At 41.4% G+C, this 21537-nt stretch overlaps 3 non-coding genes across 3 annotated transcripts; all 3 read right to left on the reverse strand.

Annotated features, from left to right (window-relative positions):
* Positions 1 to 4938: 4938 nt before the first annotated feature.
* trnat-agu (transfer RNA threonine (anticodon AGU)) lies at positions 4939 to 5012 on the reverse strand. The gene has a single exon. It is a non-coding gene; the product is annotated as a tRNA-Thr (tRNA).
* Positions 5013 to 9396: 4384 nt separating this feature from the next.
* Positions 9397 to 9469, reverse strand: trnak-uuu (transfer RNA lysine (anticodon UUU)). Its single transcript has one exon. It is a non-coding gene; the product is annotated as a tRNA-Lys (tRNA).
* Positions 9470 to 10788: 1319 nt separating this feature from the next.
* Positions 10789 to 10860, reverse strand: trnaa-cgc (transfer RNA alanine (anticodon CGC)). Its single transcript has one exon. It is a non-coding gene; the product is annotated as a tRNA-Ala (tRNA).
* Between the last annotated feature and the right edge of the window lie 10677 nt (positions 10861 to 21537).

Below are 21537 nucleotides of genomic sequence, written 5' to 3' on the forward strand. Positions count from 1 at the left end.
GCGTTCTGTGCTTCCATTGCGAAGATATGGACAAAAGAATATTCGTGCTTGGTCAAAAAAATGTCATAAAAACGAAAAAGTAAAGGCTGAGAAAGCATCCACAATGTATTTTATACACAAAGCAAGTGTTTTTGTAACTCTAAGAGATTTCGTGAAAGCGCTACAGGCGTGCCAAAATCGTTTTCGAACTTCAAGCTAACTTTACCCCGGTCTTTTTTTCAGCATGGAATAAACCTATTACCTATTCTTATACAGCCTCTTGGACACACCGCTCTGAGACATCTGATGTCGATGTGCGCTGAGCCTGGTCGCCGAGCAAAATCATGCCCAAGGGGGGAGGCTCTTGTGACGAGGTGGCCGAGTGGTTAAGGCGATGGTTTGCACGCACGGGTTCGAATCCCATTCTCGTCAGTTTATGTTTTTGACTTGTGATCCGTTTCTAAGTCGGACTTGCTTTCTTTAGCTACTGTAGTAGAGCAGTAATATTTCTAGCGTTGGCTGAACATGGCTTACAGCAGTAGCTGACAGATATAGTCTCTTAATATTTAGGTTAAATTTATGCTTTGTACTGCTTTCACCTGATATTAATAGTAGTCCTGATGAACGATTTAGGGTCATGGCGCATCTTGAAAATGTTCTTGTTAATTTCAGTTTGGAAAAGATGCACTCACCAGAAGCAGAAACTGGTCGTATCTGCAAAATGCGCAATGCAATAGCAATGTCTTGCTATGAGTCCTTACCTGTTACAGGAGGCGTTGTAGGACTTTTTTAGTTCAGAAAAAGCTATCAATTCATCTTACATTTCTACTCCATCAATATTAGCAATGCTATCTTTACTAAGCTCTAAATATAGCTCTAAATAAATGCAGATTTTAAAATACATTTTAAAATAAATGCTATTCCATATGTTGTAACTTTGTGGTATTTAGAAATTGTATCTGAAGATGCAAGGGAAAGTATTATACAACTGTGAAAGAGGCTTGTATTTTAATACAATTTTCGATCAAAAGAAAACCAAAGTCCCTATGATATTACCGTCAATATCTCTTGATATCAACGTTCAGTTGAAAGATTTGAAGAAACTCTCAAACAAGCAACTGCAGTAGCAGAGAGTTTTGATTTAAACCGATGCTTGCAGCTCAATACTCCATTCATCCTTGAAAGAAGCAAAGACAGGGATATTTTGAGTGTCTCCATGATCCTCTTCTCAATCCAAAAGAAAGGTTTTATATGATCCTGATCCCACTAGAAAAAGGGTCAATTTCAGCCTGCACTGATGTCCCTTCAAACGTTTTATAAGAACTCTGGACGTTTATACAGTGGAAGCCTGGTCCATTTCTTCTTCTGAACGAGACTATGGGAGTGAGTATTTTGACGTCGAACTGGGATTTAAATAGAGGAACACTACACTACATTGGGCTACACGTGTGACAAAGCGTTTGCTTTCCGACCTCTCGATAGCTCAATTGCTAGATCTTAAGACTATAGACAAAAACAGTGGGCATTTCTTATGTCCCTGGTCTGAATCCAGCTCGAAGGATGGTGTTTTCTTGTTCCTTAATCAAAAGGTGAAAATTGCGAATTTGTCTTTCACTTTGACGTTCACCCGAAAGCTCAGTATATAAAGAAGTAAAGGCTCCTGTTCTGGATCCTAATCCTAATCCTCACGTCTGATTGTTTTGCTTAGACCTTTAAAATGTACACTGTGGACTGTTTGCTCTTCCTAACACAATTAAAAAGCCGCCGACAAACTTATCGATCGGGAGTTTAGTTCAGTGATAGCGCGCACTTAAGACGCTCCCCAGTGGGCAAAAGACGTATAATATACGTCTATCAAACGTATACCTTAGACGTCTAAATGTGGTCTACAATTCGTCTAGAATGAAATTCTAATATACGTCTAAAGTTATACGTCAATTATACGTCTATGTTTAGACATTCATTATACATAAATGGTTGGAGTTCTATTATACAGATAAATTTAGAGGACTATTATACGTATATGGTTAGAGGTCTATTATACGTATAACTTTAGACGTCTATTATACGTATATGGTTAGAGGTCTATTATACGGATAACTTTAGACGTCTATTATACGTATATGGTTAGAGGTCTATTATACGTATAACTTTAGACGTCTATTATACGTATATGGTTAGAGGTCTATTATACGGATAACTTTAGACGTCTATTATACGTATATGGTTAGAGGTCTATTATACGGATAACATTAGAGGTCTATTATACATCAAAGATAGATTTTATAGGTGTAGAAACAAGTAAACCAAGCCAATGATTAGGTTTAGAAATTTATTCTGAAAATACACATTCACACCTGAAACATACGTATTTCAAATTATACATTGTATACAATCAATCAACAATCAACATATGGGCAATAATCATAAAAAACACAACTAGTCTTAAACTTCAGCTACAAATTCTGGTAACATGGCAATATACAGTATAGTAATGACAAACACAAAACTAATTACATTAACACACTAACTCAAAACCACAGTTTGATTCAAATATACATTTTAAAATGTACAACTTCTATATTTCCAAGAAAAAAAATATTACAATGGAAGTTAAGACGATTTTTGTCCACTATTTGCAAACCCTGTCTAATTGTCCTAACAGTTAGAACCAAAAACCTATTATTTTCAGAGTCCAGATCTCCTGGCCCCCTGCCTTGCATATGCATTCTTCAAGTAACACATTGCGTGCTCCTTTATTTCTTTTTCTGTTGATGTAGGGTGGGACTTCAGCACCGCAGCTAGGAGAAAATTATATAATATTACTTCCCAAATAAATGATGATTAATATCTTCTTTAGTATAATCTAAAAAATGAACGGTTTACTAAGCTCAAAGCTGAAATAAATGTATAGAATTTGGCTTGCATCATAGCAGTTGAGCAATAAAGTCTGTCCTAATTACCCAAAGTTTGAAAGTACAACATAGAATAAGAATAAGAGAAACGGCAAAACGATTTTGTGTCATCTTCCCCATTCACACTATTTTATGTGCCATTAAGAAAGCACATAATATTAAGAAAGATCTGTATGTATTCAGATAGTATTATTATTGTTCATACTTACTCGTCAAAAGAGGATTGCTGAGATATTTGCAGATATACTTCTACGTTTGAAAAACGTGTCCAAAATGGTGACCAACGAATACTAGCAATGCATTGTGGTATATAACCGGAAAATATGCTGGGTTCGATATTTTCTCAACGTATGCGTTTATTAATGTTGTCGATATTATGGTTGAAATTTAACATTGATAATACATCGCGGCTATGTGCCCCCTGCTTTGAGCTGATGTGCAATTTTAACGCATGCAGTTAGTAAGGATCGGTCACTGTTGTATGGTATTGTATATAATGACATTATGGAATAGGATGGGGACACATCACGGGGGGAGGGGGGAATGTCGCCCCTTCAGTTTTGGGCAAAAAGATTTACCTAACTTAATTTGCGCCCTAAAAAAATAGTACTTTGTCAATGGTCAGACAACACTAAATGACACGAACAGTCACTCAGTCTGTTTGATGGGCAGGAGGGCTATCCGTCCAGGAACTGCACATATCAGTGTCGTTATTGAGTGTCAACATTACGATCCTGTTTGCTCAGGTGGACCGATTCCTTGCAGTAGTTTATCATTATACTTAAAATCGTTATATAACTAGGACTAGTTATAGCAGTCTGTGCTTTCTGTTGGTTTTACAACATTTTTTTCTTAACGATTCAGAACGTCCATGTAGCTGCAAAAATGAACGCTTATGGTACTTTTCGCTCCAGGCAATACAAAACGTGAGAGTGACGAAAAATGTGAAACTGAACTTCATCGCAAATACCAGATTGCTAGTCGTTATCTTCTATCATGAAGCACTAATCAATGGCATAGCTGCGAGATTTCATTTGGGTAGCTGCACCGTACAGCTCCGTTTCAACCGAAATATCACTCCCCCCTCAGAATTTCAGACGCCCCCCTACAGATTTTTCCCCGGGCACCGCGCACTGATGGGGGACGGGGTGTCCAGGAAATGGTATCAACTTTTGTCAAGAAAATAAAAATAGAAACTCTATAGGCACTCAAACATTTTACTGTTTTTTTTTTCAGGCAGGTGGCAAGACCCCCTCAGCAAAACCCTTGTATGCCAAGCTGTGGGCATTGATTCGTCGAATATACGTATATGTACGGCGAAATTACGTCTATACGTATATATACATCTCCTCGACGTATAATCAACGTCGAATTGCAACCGTAAAATCGACGACATGAATAAACGCATATATAACGTCGAAAACACATCTAACACAGTGCCTGAGGCTTTTTACTGTATGTATCGTGTGTGCCGCAACTAGGAGTATACGGCACTCTGCACAGTGCACGAAGTAAATTATTTTGGCAGTAATTAATTTATTATATTTACTATATGTATTATACACGTGTAAACTAATTACTGCCAAAATAATTTACTTCGTAATTTACAGTAAAAAGCCTCAGGCACTGTGTTTATATTTCTGCTGTCTCCCGAGAAACACAAGCGTGGAGTAAAATCATATTAAATAACACAACACATCTATTAATTTAACATCCAGATGTGACAGAACACATGTAAGACTTACACACAGCTTTTAATATGCTCTAGTGAATTTGCAGGTGTCCTGGGGAGGGAAGAGAACTGATATTAAGGAAATACATATTTAAAGGGGATGTAAGTCTTAAATGTGTTTTGTCACATCTGGGTGTTAACTGAATAATTGTTTAGCATTATTTATTGTGTTTTGACTCTATACTTGTGTTTCTCAGGAGACAGCAGAAATATTGATGTTTACATTTCTATTCACATTCCCGGTGATATTGACTGAGGTAATGCAGAAGCATGTTCTCTATAACAATAAACGGTGCGAGAAGACAGGAAGAAAGGCACCGCTAGGATTTGAACCCAGGATCTCCTGTTTACTAGACAGGCGCTTTAACCAACTAAGCCACGGCGCCGGCAGAATCCACCTCTTTTACTGCGACTTGGACACACCGCTCTGAGACACCTGCGTTCAGTAAGCGCTGAGTCTGCTGGCTGAGCACGTTGCCTCCTTTACATTCAATAGGAGCCCCGACACTAAGAGAAACGTATAGAAATGGGTTTTATCCGGCACTTTTCATGTCCAATGCGCTTGACATCTCCCACGGGCGACAAAGTTCATTTACGACACCTTTCTTTCTTCTTTCAGCAGGAATACAATAATGGCAACAACATGTTTGGAGTTCGGCATTTCATTTAGTCTGCGGAAACATCGTATCGGAATGAACTGCCTGAGATAAAAGAGTAATTGCGGCTTCAGATCGTTTTTACAGAGCATTGCGTTGTTCTGCTCATGCTGACTACACGCTTTAGATATGTCATTTACTGCAAGCGTTGCTTTTCCAGGTTTTTCTTAAATTCCTCGCATTTGAGCCAGCACTAAAACATTTCATTCCCGTCGCTGAATACATCGTGGAAACGGTATTTGCAACGGAATGCTGTCACACATGAAACCTCTTTGTTATTCGGTTCTGAAGTTTGAAAATGAAAATAAAACGGGGGTCACTTCATAGGCTTGAAAGAAGTCCAAGCAGCATAAAAACCCGCGAATTCTTACAAAGGCTGCACCTTTCTTCTGCTGCTTTTATAAATCAGCCTTAAACATTTGAATGCATACCTTACTGCTGCTAACCACATTCACGTGTTTACGAAGCTTTTTTCTGTCCGTTATGTTTTTGCTAAGCAGTTTCTCAGTTTTCCTCGTACTGTGATTGTCAGCGAGCACAACAAGACTGAAACAGTGTAAAGGCAGGTAAAAAAGTCAGGGTAAAACGCCTGATGTCGGGAGTGGGATTTGAACCCGTGCCTCTATTTAGAGAGCGAAACACAAAGCTTAAAAGACACAAATCTGTAAATTTGCTGTTTTAAACCGCTCAACTATCCTGAAGAAATGGGTGCGGATTGTATCAGTCACATCCGATTTTCCGTAAAATCTACCTCTACCTTACATGTCAAAAAGCTCACTCCCCATAATTTCTATCCCTTTATTTCATTCTTTTGATGCATGTTTTTGCACATAACCTGTTACCTTTTTGTTGTTTTGCACACTGCCCGTTGTTGTTTTTTGCACATCGGCTGTTGTCTCTGTCTTTCTTTTGTTATACAATTGTATTGTTGTTGTGTTTTTTTCTTTGTACTACTTATGTCTTTGTCGACTAAAAAACAAGGCAGGATGCACGGATACTAATCACTGGCGATAGTTATGCGCTCTTACTATTGAGTTGCGAGATTTTTTGAAGACTTTGAAACTAAAGGAAAGTGGAGACAAATGAAACAGGCACGGGTGGGGTGAACCCACGATCTTCGGTTTACAAAACCGACGCCTTACCACTTGGCCACCGCACCTTCGAGGAAATATGGGAATAATGTTGTTCAAATTATTTTTTTCTGAATCTGGTTTACATCGCCTGGAGGCAGCAACAACAATAAAAGGGATACTTAACAAGGAGATACGCTGTAGCAGTGCGACTCCAACAGATGCTCCTGAAGAGGCTGGAGGTTTAAGCCAGCTCCTTAGAGCACTCGGCCACGTTACTCTCAACAGCGGCTCTTCAGCTCTTGTTGTTTGACCTAGTGTTTTTATAACGCGTGGAATTGACCGCAGCTTCGTTTTCTGAGATGCTTTCTCTCACGTGGTGAAATCTCGACCTCTTTGGCATCTCTGGCTATAGTTCTTCTGTAGAGCAGGCTTTCACACCTCTGCTTTTAGTGCCCTTGAAGTCATTTTATTTTTACAGGAAGACGCATTCCCTAACGATCTCTCCTGTTTTAGAAATGCTTCATAAGGCGTGTTTGATTCAACGGACAAACAGTATACTAATTGTACAATGCAGATTTATGCGGCATTCGTACTGGATTTGAGTGGGATTCTGAAATACTTCTTGCAAAGGTATTCAGACTTTCTTGAACCTATAATAAAAACACAGACCTGAAACCCCCTAACTTCCAATCTCTGATGTTGCTGTCCTTAAACTCGGACGTGATGTTCTGCAGACGTGTGCATAATGTCCTGTTTTCTTACAGTGTAGACATTTTGCTGTTCACGCTCCGCATTCATCTGCTTTGTGCATTGTTAGTCCGCACCTGTAACATGTAATGTCGACCGTCCCCTGTTCTTCTATATCTCTAGCATGACTGCGTCCGGCTGCTCGGCTTTTGTTTGTAAAGTTTGAGCGAGCGCCCCGTTCAGTGTCACTTTGTCACTGTGGTCAGAAAGCATTCTTGATTCTGCTTGAGCTGCTTCATGAATTCTAGCGACTGTAAGAGCTCTTTCTAAAGTCAGCCCTTCCTCCTGCAGCAATTTATAGTCTCTTATGTGCACATTTTTCCACAACTTGATATCTTAACATGTCAGTTTCCAATACTCCAAAGTCACAAGATTTAGCCAGTTCTCTTAGTGCAGTCACAAAAGCAACAACAGATTCGTCCTGAGACTAAGTTCTCTGCCTAAATTTATGCCATTTCAAAACCACATTTCTCCGCGGTGTAAAGTAAGCGTCTAAGGCAGCTACAGTCTGTTCATCTGTACCTTTTTCTCCAGGGAGGTTGGCGAAAATCCGCTGCACGGGAGCCCCGATACAGTGCAGTAGTGTAGCCCGTCTCACGGCATCCTGAGCTTCTGTAGATCCACTGGCTATTTAAAAAAATCTGTACGACTCCATCCATATCTTGTATTCCGTATACAAATACGGAGGTCCGAGGTTCAGTAGAAATGGTGGAAAAAGCTGAGCATAAGCAAAGCTTCTCGGCGCGGCTACCATATCTTCCATGGCGAAAGCTAAACGAAAAGTCCGAAAATTCAGAAGTTCGTTTCTACCAGCAAGAGAACTAAAATCAGCAGTGTTCCGCTCGCTTTGAGTCCGTTAACCACTCATCTCTCGTCGCCATAAATGTTGTGTATCTTAATAAAGAGACGTTTTCATATTATTTTAACTATTTTATTAACTACACAGATCACGCCCTTACACCATATATTCCCGCCTTCTACTCTCTCGTTCTGTTGTCTCGCGATGTCTACTCACTATACTACATTTAGCATGACTTCTTGTTGCAGTTGAGCTCAAAGCTGGAGATGATCTCCATATTCTACCGCCGTAACTAGTCCGAAACGTAGTACACAGTACACACTTTTTAAGTGAACTCAGGTTGTTAAAAAATTAAACCAGCGCCCTGTCACAGAAACGTACCCCAGTCTCCCGCGCAACAAGCGGGGGTACTCAGCACTATACTAAAGAGGAGCGCTTGTCTGCAGCTGTGCGTCAGCTCTGTTTACTGTCAGCAATCATTTCCTCATTTCCAAAGACTTTTTCACCTGCTTTCAGCTTTTAAACTAAACTCTCAAGAAGTAATTAATGTCAGTTGGAAGTCTGTTTCTGTTGTCTCAGCTCTTGATAAAGAAAAGCCGTGCATGGGAGACTCCCTCTCTGAAGAAGTTTGCCGTCACCCTGCGAGGGAGAAGAGCCATCAATCACCGAGGCAACTACTGAGACAGTTAACATTAAACACGTGAAATGCGAGATGTTGTGATTTTTTTCCCGCTTAAGGCTTCTATCGTTTCTACTCTAACGAGAAAGACCTCTTTATTAGAAGTGAGATTTTAACAAACGTCTCCAGGGTTAACTGCGACCTGAACGCAACGCCTTAGACCACCAGCCATCTGGCCTGTGGTACTTAGAGCAGTGCTCAATAAAAATGATCAAAAACCGAAAGCGCTTCTTATGCGGATCAGTATATTCCGATACCACTGGTTCTGCAGAAGAAATAAGAAAAGCCGAACTCAAAGCAGTGTGTTTCCATTACGGGTACTCTGCAGCTGCTTTAAGATCTACTCACACCGTGTTGCCATTAAGGCTACCTAGTTAAAAAAAAAAACTTATCGTCATCTTTTTGAACGTGATTATTAGACACCCGTTAAATCTCCACCGAGGTTTCTTGAGAGATCGTTCAGCGAGCGAGTATTAAAAAACTACGTCGCTTCCAACCTCTGCTGTCACTGTAAACTCGGACGTGATGTTCTGCAGATGTGCAGTGTGCCTTTCCTCTTGTCGTATTCAAGAGTACTCACTGTGTGAGCTCCTCACTGCGTGTTCTGTACTCTATTGTGATTTAATTTAGATGATTACGTGGAGTAGAGTGACAAGATCTACTTGAACATTTTCGGTTTGTGAAATGAAACACTAAATACACTACTGTAAATACAAGTAATGGACATTTAAAATAACCACAGTATAGCTAGAAGAGTGAAAGATAAAAGACTATTTAGAATGACATTCACAATAGACACAATAAGAGCAGCACAACCGCCCGAACAGGGACTTGAACCCTGGGCCCTCAGATTAAAAGTCTGATGCTCTACCGACTGAGCTACCCGGACACTGAAAGAAGGTCAACACTGTCGGGATCCTCGCAAGTCACGTGTCTCTTGTTCCGAAGAGCAGTCATACCTGACCCGTCTGGAATGACCACTGACAGACTTTATCATGAAGCGACGGCACCACTCCCAGTAGAATGAGTGAGAAATACAGCATGACATGGGTAGTTAAGGGGCTCCCACAATCCATCTTTCCTCACATTACTGATTTTTTTCAATAGCATTTGGACCTTTTTTCACATTCAGATTTTTTTTCTCATTTAATAAAATCTTTTAATCAACAACATTAAAAAGAAAATAAATGGAACGTTTTTTGGAACAATAATTAAAAAAAAAATATTTCAATGCCTTGGTTGTATACGTGTGCACACCCTTTATAAAGGGAGTTGCAACAGTGCTGAAATTTAAAGAGAATTTCTGTAGAGAAACAGCCTTGATGTTCAGCTTAGGGAGCTTGTCTTTTCGAAATTCTATTTCTTAACACCTTGCACAGCCTCCCGACAGACTAACAAATATTTTTTGGAGAAATTGGCTCACACACCGGAAGACACTAACGTTTATTTACGTTAGAGTAAGTGAATAACAGTTTAACCGAAAAAGTTTGTAATTGTGATTTTGTTAAAATTCAATAAATCGTCTATCAACAGTTAGAATTTATTAAGAAATTGTTTTATTTCATAAACTATAAGACAATTCAGAGAGTTTATAGGTCATATCCGTCGCTTATGTTCTTTTAACTCTAGCGTTCAGGATCCAAACCCAGGTGCGGACGGTTGTGTTTCTTGAATCTCTTGTAATCATCAAAAGTCGATGTGTCGTCCTTCAGTACTTTCTCGAGTTGTGCCATGGATATTTTATACGTTCAATACTTGTCATGCTCTTTTGCATTTTCCTTAACAAACGGAAAAAGTTCAAAGTGTGTTTATGGCTGTGCTTCACATCTACACGACAGCACTTGTAACAGTACAGGACACGCAGTGAGGAGTTCGTGAAGCTTTCAGTTTAATGCGGAGTTCAGAAGGAGGATTCGCTCGCTGAATGATCTCTCAGGAAATCCCGGGTGAGATTCAACAGGTGTTTTCTGCAACAGCCATGACAAGTGTGAAGCAATCTCAGGATTTCCTGAATTTGAACTAAATTATTAGTTCAAATAAATTAGGATTTAACAGAACTAAAAGAGGTACATTTAAAACAGCAGCGCAACTCTGCAGCACGTCGAGTGTGCCTGCATTTATTTGTGTAAACCTGGCTCTCTCTGAACACAAGCAAAGAGTTCTCACTCACCAGAAGATTGCGATGTGAGTACTGTAATATAAAGCACCTGGAGATGCCAGGGATTGAACCCGGGACCTCATACATGCGAAGCATGCGCTCTACCACTGAGCTACATCCCCGATGAAAAAGTTTACGGAACAGACTAAGAGATGTGCAAATGCTCACTGATCACACCACTCATGAAGAATGCCTGCAGTTTCCCACTTTCGCGTTTCTTCTACTACAGAGTAAATTCATAGGAATGAAAAAATAAGGAAGGAAAAATAATGGCATCGAAGCTTCAAGAGACTGTGCACAAATTAATCTGTTATTTTTACATCCAGTTACATGGGCGACGGTGGTTGATTCCCAGACGGGGGAGTGCTTTTTTTCTACCTCCTTACTCGACTGTCTTTCAATTCTATTTTATTTGTAAGCTTTTTGCATCTTTTAAGTGCTCTTGATTAAACTATGCATAGAAAAACAGCAGTGCTGATGATTTAATGTAAAAGGGTGAAACGACGCCCCAACCACAGGAATGGTAACAGGAAGGATCGTGTTCTTATTTAATATGTCCTTTTGAGGTGTCTTGTCAATGCACACAGGCGGTAGAGCTGAATAATTTACTTTTAGTGGTGTTTTTAAACAAAGATGGAACACGTTCTTTCTATACCAGGAAGAAAGGAGCAGACTTTACCTTTTTAGAGGCAAAAATGACACCTTATCAAAGCTAATATTAATTAAAATGACATCACAACAAAAGAGTGGAGCCTTGAGTGAATAAAGCCTTGAGTGGAGCCTTGAGCTTTCATTGGACGTCTGTGTCTCCATAACTTTGTAGGTGAGAGAGAGGAGTGTGATAATTTGCAGGTGCTTCTCGGAAGTGCGTTGGTGGTACAGGCGCCTTCCAAATAATTGAGTCAGGTTTGAATCCCAGCCAGTGCAAACCCAAATCTTTTCAAGATAATCTGTGGTCCGCTAACACATCTTTTGAAACACTACAACAGGTAACACCCGTGTGAAACATCATGAGCATCTGTTAAACCTCTCTACCTGCCCGTTCCTCACAGAGACATGACGAGGGTCTAAGGGGACATTTTGAGCCGTAGAAACATTTTATCATTCCGTACTTTCCTGTGCAGTCAGGCCAGTTCCACTTTAACTGCGCCCGACAACGGAGGTCGTTTTGAAAACAACGAGAGTAAAGGCACACTGCACGTCTGCAGAACATCACGTCCGAGTTTAAGGACAGCAACATCAGAGATTGGAAGCTAGGGAGTTTCAGGTCTGTGTTTTTATTATAGGTTCAAGAAAATCTGAATACCTTTTCAAGAAGTATTTCAGAATCCCAGTCAAAGACAGTACGAATGCCGCATAGATCTGCATTGTACAATTAGTATACTGTTTGTCCGTTGAATCAAACACGCCTTATGAAACATTTCTAAAACAGGAGAGATCGTTAGGGAATGCGTCTTCCTGTAAAAATAAAATGACTTCAAGGGCACTATAAGCAGAGGTGTGAAAGCCTGCTCTACAGAAGAACAAAAGCCAGAGATGCCAAAGAGGTCGAGATTTCACCACGTGAGAGAAAGCAGCTCAGAAAACGAAGTTGCGGTCGTTTCCACACGTTATAAAACCACTAGGTCAAACAAGAAGAGCCGCTGTTGAGAGTAACACGGCCGAGCGCTCTAAGGAGCTGGCTTAAACCTTGAGCCTCTTCAGGAGCATCTGTTGGAGTCACACTGCTACAGCGTATCTCCTTGTTAAGTATCCCTTTTATTGTTGTTGCTACCTCCAGGCGATGTAAACCAGATTCAGAAAAAAAATAATTTGAACAACATTATTCCTACATTTGCTTGAAGGTGCCATGGCCAAGTGGTAAGGTGTCGGTCTCGTAAACCGAAGGCTGTGGTTTCAAACCCCACCTGTGCCTGTTTCAAAGTCTTCAAAAAAACTAGCAATGTGGGAGTGATTAGTGCATATCCTGCCTCGATTTTTAGTCAACAAAGCTTGTCTCTCTTCACACCCATCTTCCGAATGATCGCCTCAGCATTGGGAAGGAACGTGCGCTTGGTACAGCCCCCCCTCCATGGTCTGATCACAAACAGATCCGGTGAGCTGTCAGTCCAGGTTGGAAGTAACTAAAGCACTAAGAATCTGACTTAGGAACGAGAAGACCGTGTTTTTTTAAACGAGTAAATAAAATAATATACTGCCTGCAAGACTAAGTCAAGTTCAAGTTCAAGTTTATTGTCATTATACTCATACGCAGGTATATGGTATAACGAAATGCTATTTAGCTAGCTCTCGGACATAAGTAGTACAAAGAAAAAAACACAACAACAATAGAATTGTATAACAAAAGAAAGGCAGAGACAACAGCTGATGTGCAAAAAACAACAACAGGCAGTGTGCAAAACAACAAAAAGGTAACAGGTTATGTGCAAAAACATGCATCAAAAGAATGAAATAAAGGGATAGAAATGATGGGGAGTGAGCTTTTGACATGTATGGGAGAGGTAGATTTTCAATGTGTGTTTGGGTTTTTGGTAAGAAAGAAGGCACTGTGAGGTTCAGATCATAGGTGAGAGGTGAGGAGAGAGTGAGAGAGGCTGGGAGTTTAATAGTTTGACAGTGCGGGGATAAAAACTGTTTCTGAGTCTGGTAGTCCGGACCCGAATGCTCTGGTACCGTTTTCCATGTCATGCTAAACGCCACAAATTGTGTTAGTCCAGTCGTATCTATCGTCCTAAAGTTACGAAAAATCGGATGCGACTGGTGCAATCAGCATCCTTTTTTTCAGGATAGTCGAGCGGTTTAAAACAGCAAATTCACAGCTTCGTGTCTTTTAAGCTTTGTGTTTCGCTCTCCAAATAGAGGCACGGGTTCAAATCCCACTCCCGACAGTCAGGCGTTTTACCCTGTCTTTTTTACCTGCCTTTACACTGTTTCAGTCTTCTTGTGCTCACTGACAATCACAGTACGAGGGAAACGGAGAAACTGCTTAGCAAAAACATAACGGACAGAAAAAAGCTTTGTAAACACGTGAATGTGATTAGCAGCAGTAAGGTATGCATTCAAATATTTAAGGCTTATTTATAACAGCAGCAGAAGAAAGGTGCAGCACAATGCAATTTGTGAGAATTCGCGGGTTTTTATGCTGCTTGGACTTCTTTCAAGCCTATGAAGTGACCCCCGTTTTATTTTCATTTTCAAACTTCAGAACCGAATAACAAAGAGGTTTCATGTGTGACAGCATTCCGTTGCAAATACCGTTTCCACGATGTATTCAGCGACGGGAATGAAATATTTAGTGCTGGCTCAAATGCGAGGAATTTCAGAAAAACCTGGAAAAGCAACGCTTGCAGTAAATGACAAATCTAAAGCGTGTAGTCAGCATGAACAGAACAACGCAATGCTCTGTAAAAACGATCTGAAGCCGCAATTACTCTTTTATCTCGGGCAGTTCATTCCGATACGATGTTTCCGCAGAATAAATTAAATGCCGAACTTGCCAAGCAAGTTTAATACTTGCTTGTGAGCCCTAGATAAATTGGCTGCTGCAATTTCAGCAAGCGGAGTTCTGCTCAGCTGCCTGTAGTACACATTGCTGATTCCTTTTGTGAGGGCACGGGCAATCTTTCAACGATAAGGCTGACGTGCCTGTCGAAATTGTGTTTCCCTTTCACTGTGTTGTATTTGCCCTACTAGTACAACATCAATTGTGATGTCATCATTGCCCATTGGTTTGTCTTGTTGTCATTGTATATTTTACATTACAGGAACTGAAAGTACTGAACTGAAGGTACTGAAGGTAGGAACTGAAAGTACAGACTGCTTTAATTATAAGAAAGTTTTTTTTCTGCTGTTCTCTTTCCTGATGTATTTGAAGGCTATTGGGCAGCAAGGATTTATCTTCCTGAACTCTCTATATAAGATATGGGTCCATGATCATCTTAGTTTAGATGTACCTTTTAAAGGTGGTATTATTCTCCATTGTTCAGCCTTCAGACATACTTGGAAAGTTTTAGGCACAGACATAATCTTTCTTAATCCCCTTTTATCCTGAGGAGACGTCCCAGAGGAGCTTGCCCCCTGGGAATATTCACTGTGCTCTTCAGGATTTTTTTCTGATTCTACACAGATTTTTTCTCCTTCAAACATGTCACCACTGTCTGTGCTGCCGTGTGCAGCCCATGCATCTTCTGTATCTCCTGATGAACTTCTGAGCTCTGTGTTGCCTTCCAAACTATGTCTCTCACTTTGACTTGAAATATGGACTATAGATTGTATACTGTCATCTGGTTTTGAATCCTTACCAATACTCACCTCCTTCTGCGCCCTAAGCACTTGGATTCTTACTTTTTTTCTATCTTCATGCCAAATCACTGATAACCATTTCCTGTTGCTGGAGCAATCCTCTCCAAGGACTCTGTTTGACAGTGTTGACCACATATTGTCATGCCACTTAATTTTTTTTTCTAGCTTAAAAAACTTCAGAAATTCTTTGATCTCATTCCCTACTCCACCAGCCACAGGTCTGGCCTCCTACTTCTCTGTCCTCCTTTAACATGTGGCATTGCCAACAATCTGAAAAATAGGGAACACATCTGAATGAAGTGGAAACATAATTGAAATTCAACTCCCAGTGGATGTTAATAGTGTAGGAGTGCAACAGATGTACAAATCCATTCAATGTTTTTATTTCTGTGTTTAATTTTTGAGGGACCCTATATTTTGATATAGCATCAATCACAAAACAGCATTCTGTCAATGTCACGACCACCAGCCAACTGGTGGAGATCAACATGTGTTAATCCACCACCACATGCTCTACTGTGCGGCAAGCAGCACTGTTTTAACCATTCAAACCCACTTCCCGCTACTCGGTATTGAGTCTTCTCTTTGAGAGCTCTACCTCGCGTTTACTCTGAATCTCGCTTACTGGTTATGGACTCTCTTTTGCCTCTCGACCTTGGACCTCGCCTGACGTTCTGGATTGTTCGCCTGTCTCAATAACTACTTACATCTGCACAGGATCTGCATACCTTTTCACTGAGGATTTCTGACAGTCACAGCCACATAAAAAACTAGAAAAGAAGTATGTGTTTCTTAAAAAAAAATACCCCCCAAATTGTTTTTGTTTTTTTTAAAGTCAACATATCTGGGTTGTGTTTGCAAGATTTTTAAAAATTGCAAAGTTTGTGTGGGTATGATTGTAAAAAATCAAATCATAACTGAAGAAGGCTCCATGGTCAAAACATTGTGTTTTCTTCTTCTCTTTTCAGCATGGAATAAACCTATTACTTGTTCCTTGGAGATTACCATGTGCCAATAAGATATGATCACTGTATTGACCATATACAATTTCTTGCATTAGGAATTCCTATTTTGCATGCCACAGCTTGCTCTCCTTGAGACACACATACAGGGAGAGAAGCTGGGGGTCAGAGCACAGGGTCAGCCATTTATATGGCACCCCTGGAGCAGTTGGGGTTAAGGGCCTTGTTCAGGAGCCCAATGGAGTAGGTGTCACGCCCTCTGCAGCCAGAGGGCGCTCCTTCTCTGTCCTGTCCCTAGTTTCCGGTCTGCTGTCCTTCCGGTCTTTCTCTTTCCCTTGGGCTATATATTTCCGGGTCTTGCACTCTGTCCTCACTCAGCATTGACGTTCGGATGTCCTGAGACCCGCCTAGCACCAGGGCGCCCCACGTCCGCTCCCTGAGGGCATAGGTTTCTATACGGCATTCCTGAACTCTTTGCACTAATGAGCCCGGGCCTTTTTCCCGTCTTGCCGCTACACATATGGGTCTTTTTCCGCTCTCCTGCTCCCCACGGTGAGTCCCTTTGGACGTCCGTGACAGTAGGATTCCTCTGCCGACCGTGGGATGTAAACCAGCAACCTTCCAGCCACAGGTGCAGATCCTTAGCCACAGAGCCACCGCTCTGCCAAATGTGCCAATTCTTTAAAGGAAGTCCAAAAAAATGCTAATTTATTTTTAAAAATAGTTGCTGTAAATAACATCAGTGGCTATTGAAGAGTACATACAAGCACAGAGACAAGTTAATAAACTTGGAATGACTACTTACAGCTCTGGAAAGACCGAAGATATTGTTTCCGGTTGTTAAGGAACAAGTAATAGGTTTATTCCAGGCTGAAAAAAAAAGAAGAGAGAAAACAATGTTTCGGCTGTGGAGCCTTCTTCAGGTGTGAGAGAGAAAAGGCAGTAGGGAAAGGTAATGTAGTGGGAGAACAAAGGCTGGGAGGGAGGAGGAGTGAGAGATGGGAGCAGGGGACAGAAAGAGAGGGCAATCAAGAGGTGTGAAGTCAGAATAGGTGTTGAGATGTGTGAAATACAACTTCCAATGAATGGAGAAAATTTAGTAGAATAGTAGTCTGTTGTTTAGAGAAGGGGGAAGGTGTGATCCTAGCTGCAGGATAAGTTTGGTTTCGGTAGTCTTTCTAATGTATGAGTTCAGAAAACCATCTTTGAGAACACAGATGGAGAGATTAGAGTGGTCATGGCCATCAGAGGTGAAATGAGAAACAGTGGTTTTTGGAGAGATCTTCAATCTTCACAGCCCTGACATGTTCTCTGAAGCGGTCTCCAAGTCTCCTTCCTGTTTCTCCAATATAGAGAGAAACTGGGCGCTTACTGCAAGAGATACAGTAAATAAGGTTGCTGGAGGTACAAGATGCCATCTGGGTGATCCAGAATTGTCCTGAGGGGCCTTGAATGAGTGTGGTGTTGGATGTGTACTTGCAGGCGATACAGCGAGCTCTGTTGCAGGGGAAAGTACCTGGTGTGGATGGTTGCTGAGAGCGGTCAAGGGAGCTGTGAACACGAAGGTTGCGCAGATTAGGTGATTGGCGATATGAGATGATGGGGTGGTCAGAAAAGAGGGCCCCAATGGAGGGATCATCCTGTAGGATGGAAAAGTTGTCGTTAACAGTCCTGGGGATAGGAAGTGTGTTAGGGAAGCACCAAAGGAATGCGGTTGTTATGGTGGGAGTTCCTGATTGGGTTGATGGTCCGAGGGGTGTTTTTGGCTCGGGCAAGGGCCCTGTCAATAACACTGCTGGGGTATCCTCTGTTGATGAAAAAGGAGTAGATTTTGAGGGTTTGATTCTGGAAGTCGATGTCGTTGCTGCATATTTGTTGTAGCCGAAGGAACTGTGAAAAAGGGAGAGAATTTTTAGTATGTTTGGGGTGAAAACAAGAGATAGCTGTGTGAATCCGTGGGTTTGTAATAAACAGAAGTGGAGAGTCTGGGGTAGTTGATGGAGAAGTTGATGTCCAGAAACGGAAGAGTAGTGGAAGATATGTTAACCATATATTTGAGGGACAGGTGGAAGTTGGTGAAATGGTGCAGGAAACACTTAAGCTGATCGTTGGAGCATGTGGCGGCACTGTCGCAGTCATCAATATATCGCTTGTAGAGGTCAGGGACATAGCCAGTGTAGGAAGCGAAGAAGAGTTCTTCTACCCAGCCAACAAAGATATTGGCATAGCTGGGTCCCATTCTGGTGCCCATGGCAACTCCACTCACCTGTTGGTAAAAAAGATTATTGAAGGAGAATATGTTCAGTGTGAGAACCAGTGTTTCTGGTTGTTGTCCTTTAATTGATCTGGCACCAAAACATTAATCCTAAACAGTCAAACAAGTCCATGTGATGAAAACCCTTATGCTCTTTAATGTTTTTTTACACACTAATTTCCCCCCCTCCCACTCATCAGCTTTTGGATGAGAGATTCTGACCACTGTATAAGATCAGAAGCAGTAGAAGAAACGGGCTTCTTTTCTGCTTATTTAACACACTCCTAATGCAAACAACACATTACGAGTACAACGGAAAGGTTGCACCAAATGGGATCAAGCAATTTAAAACATATGTTCAGGGTACAGGAAAGTTGTTATAGAGATGAATGGTATTCATGAAACAAATAATGTTGCAAAAAACTTTGCCAAATGTCACAACCCATTTAACATTCATCAGACAGGTTAATCAGTTGGATATCTCTTAGGTTCTAAATGCACTTAACGGCTGTATAATGCAAGCAAAAGAGTAAAAAGAACAGTAGTGAACTACAGTTCTTACAATAATAAACAACCATTTGATCTTGTGAATGATCTATCATACACCCTTGAAATGATGTTAAAGATTTGGAAGTTTGCACAGCTTGTGGTCTTTCTAACTCCATGAGACACACAGACAGGGAGAGAAGCTGGGGGTCAGAGCGCAGGGTCGACCGCTGTGCTCTTGTGCCAAATAGGTCATACAAAGACCGCCATTCCTTATATCTTTCCCTGAACCTGTGCGTCACTTCCTCACCTTCCAGAAGCAAAATATCGAGCTTCCACACACCCTTCCCCACAGTAACAGCTGTTGGAATAGAAATTGTACATGACAGCAGACAATGGTCAGAGAAAAAAAAACAGGGGTTAGGCCTGCGGTCGTGCAAGTAAAATCACATATCAAAACAAAATGCGTGAGGCTTGGGTCCCATTAGACTAGTGCCATGTGAAACCTGCCCTCCCCTGACTATGAAGTTTGAAGCCATCTTTCAGTTTAAAATCTTTACATAATGTTTGCAATAATATTGATGATTTATCAAATTGGACCCGTCTCTCGCCCCTCATTCTGCCTTCTCTTTCTAAAAGAGAATTAAAATCCCATCCCAGTCAATATACTCAGTTCCTGAATTAGGACATATCTGTCATGTGAGCAACTCAGACAATATATATTTAAGAGTTTAAATTAGACATTCATGAAACCCAGATACACCACCAGTGCTCTCCCTGGTTTCACTACAAGGTGCTGACGTACCTCTACCATCTTATTTTTAATTAGAACAGCTATACCATCAGATTTATTTTCTTTGGACCCACTCCAGATTGATGGGCCCAATGTCCCCAGTTCTTCCATATCCTTATGGCAGTTTTTAAAGGGTAACCCACACTCCTGTAACAACACAATATCAGCATTTACCTTCCTCACAAATGATAGTATATTCCTTGCCCTTAACTTGGAGTGAATGCTTCTCACATTTATGGACACAATATTAAGAGCCATACTTAAGTAGGACCAGGGGAGACTTAAAGCTCTGGCTACAATCATTCAGTAGGTGACACCTACTATACAGGCCTCCCCCCCCTTTTGCTTTAATTGTCTCCTCCTCCACCACCCCCACAATCCATAGGATATACCTCCACCTGCCCTCCTTGAGTCTCTGGCTCTAAAGCTTGGTCAGTAAGATCACATATATTGGAGACATCTAAACCCATGGGAAAACCTACCTGAGGACTCGGAAAATGATCTTCCCTCACTCTTCTGCTCAGAGTTAAATCATTTTCTAAATCTAATGTCTCTTTTAGACTGCACCCTGTGTTCTGTACATTTCATTTGAGCACTTTCAGTCTCCACAGGTGGCAGGCTATTGGAAGAGCATTGGTCTTCCCAGTTTTGTTCTATTTGCAAAGGAATTTGGACAGTCTTTAAACACATGACCTTCACACTCACAGAGATTACATTTCCTCACGCTTGTACATTCAGTATATGCATGTCCAATTTCCTTGCACTTACCACACACCACCTTTGTACAGGCATCCACAAAGTGACCCAGCTCCCCACATCTCCTGCACAGTTTTGGCTGCCCTTGGTAGAACACAAGGCCTCTATTTTCACCTAATCCAATCAAAGAAGGAATATGTTTAAATCCACCATAACCATTTTTTGTCTTCATGCAATGAAACAGGTACTCTCCATGCACAGTTCCAGATGCCATCATCATCCAAGACTTTCTGAAGCTCACCTTTCACTAAACAATACTTAGACAACCATGTCACAACATCTTCCTTCATCACCATCTCATTAAACATGCGAACAATCACAGTTCTATGAATTAATAATAATTGCTTACACTTATATAGCACTTTTCTGGACACTCCACTCAAAGCGCTTTACAGGTAATGGGGACTCCCCTCCACCACCACCAACAATGTGCAGCATCCACCTGGATGATGCGACGGCAGCCATAGTGCACCAGAACGCTCACCACACATCAGCTATCAGTGGGGAGGAGAGCAGAGTAATGTAGCCAATTCATAGAGGGGGATTATTAGGAAGCCATGATTGGTAAGGGCCAATGGGAAATTTGGTCAGGATGCTGGGGTTACACCCCTACTCTTTTCGAGAAACGCCCTGGGATTTTTAATGACCACAGAGAGTCAAGACCTCGGTTTTACATCTCATCCGAAGGACGGCGCCTGTTTACAGTATAGTGTCCCCGTCACTATACTGGGGCATTAGGACCCACACAGACCACAGGGTGAGGGCCCCCTGCTGGCCCCACTAACACCTCTTCCAGCAGCAACCTTGGTTTTTCCCAGGAGGTCTCCCATCCAGGTACTGATCAGGCTCACACCACATTAGAAAGATCCATCAGCTTCTGCCATTCAAACATTCTAATCAGGCCCACATCTTTTTTTCTCCTCTACCCTCACCACCCTCACTACCCTCACCTCTACCCTCACCACCCTTATACACCAAACGTGAGCAAAAGTAACGGCGCATGCCGACTCTACAGGCCGCCATGGCCGTTACAAATGTGTCAAAAGCAAACTAAACCTAAACCGAAACCTCTTCTGTGCACCAAACCCACCAAAGCCCTATTCCCTTAATCTTACACTTATACAAAAACTCCACTCTTGACTTCTGGGTTTAACCCTTTACATCTCCAACACTGGTTAGAGACTCAGTGTGTCCCAGGCTCAGCGGTTATATAGGACAGGACTCGGCGAGCTGCAGGTGAAACTCG

This window comes from Lepisosteus platostomus, chromosome 5, assembly GCF_059453375.1.
Source record: "Lepisosteus platostomus isolate fLepPlt1 chromosome 5, fLepPlt1.hap1, whole genome shotgun sequence".
Lineage (NCBI taxonomy): Eukaryota > Metazoa > Chordata > Actinopteri > Semionotiformes > Lepisosteidae > Lepisosteus > Lepisosteus platostomus.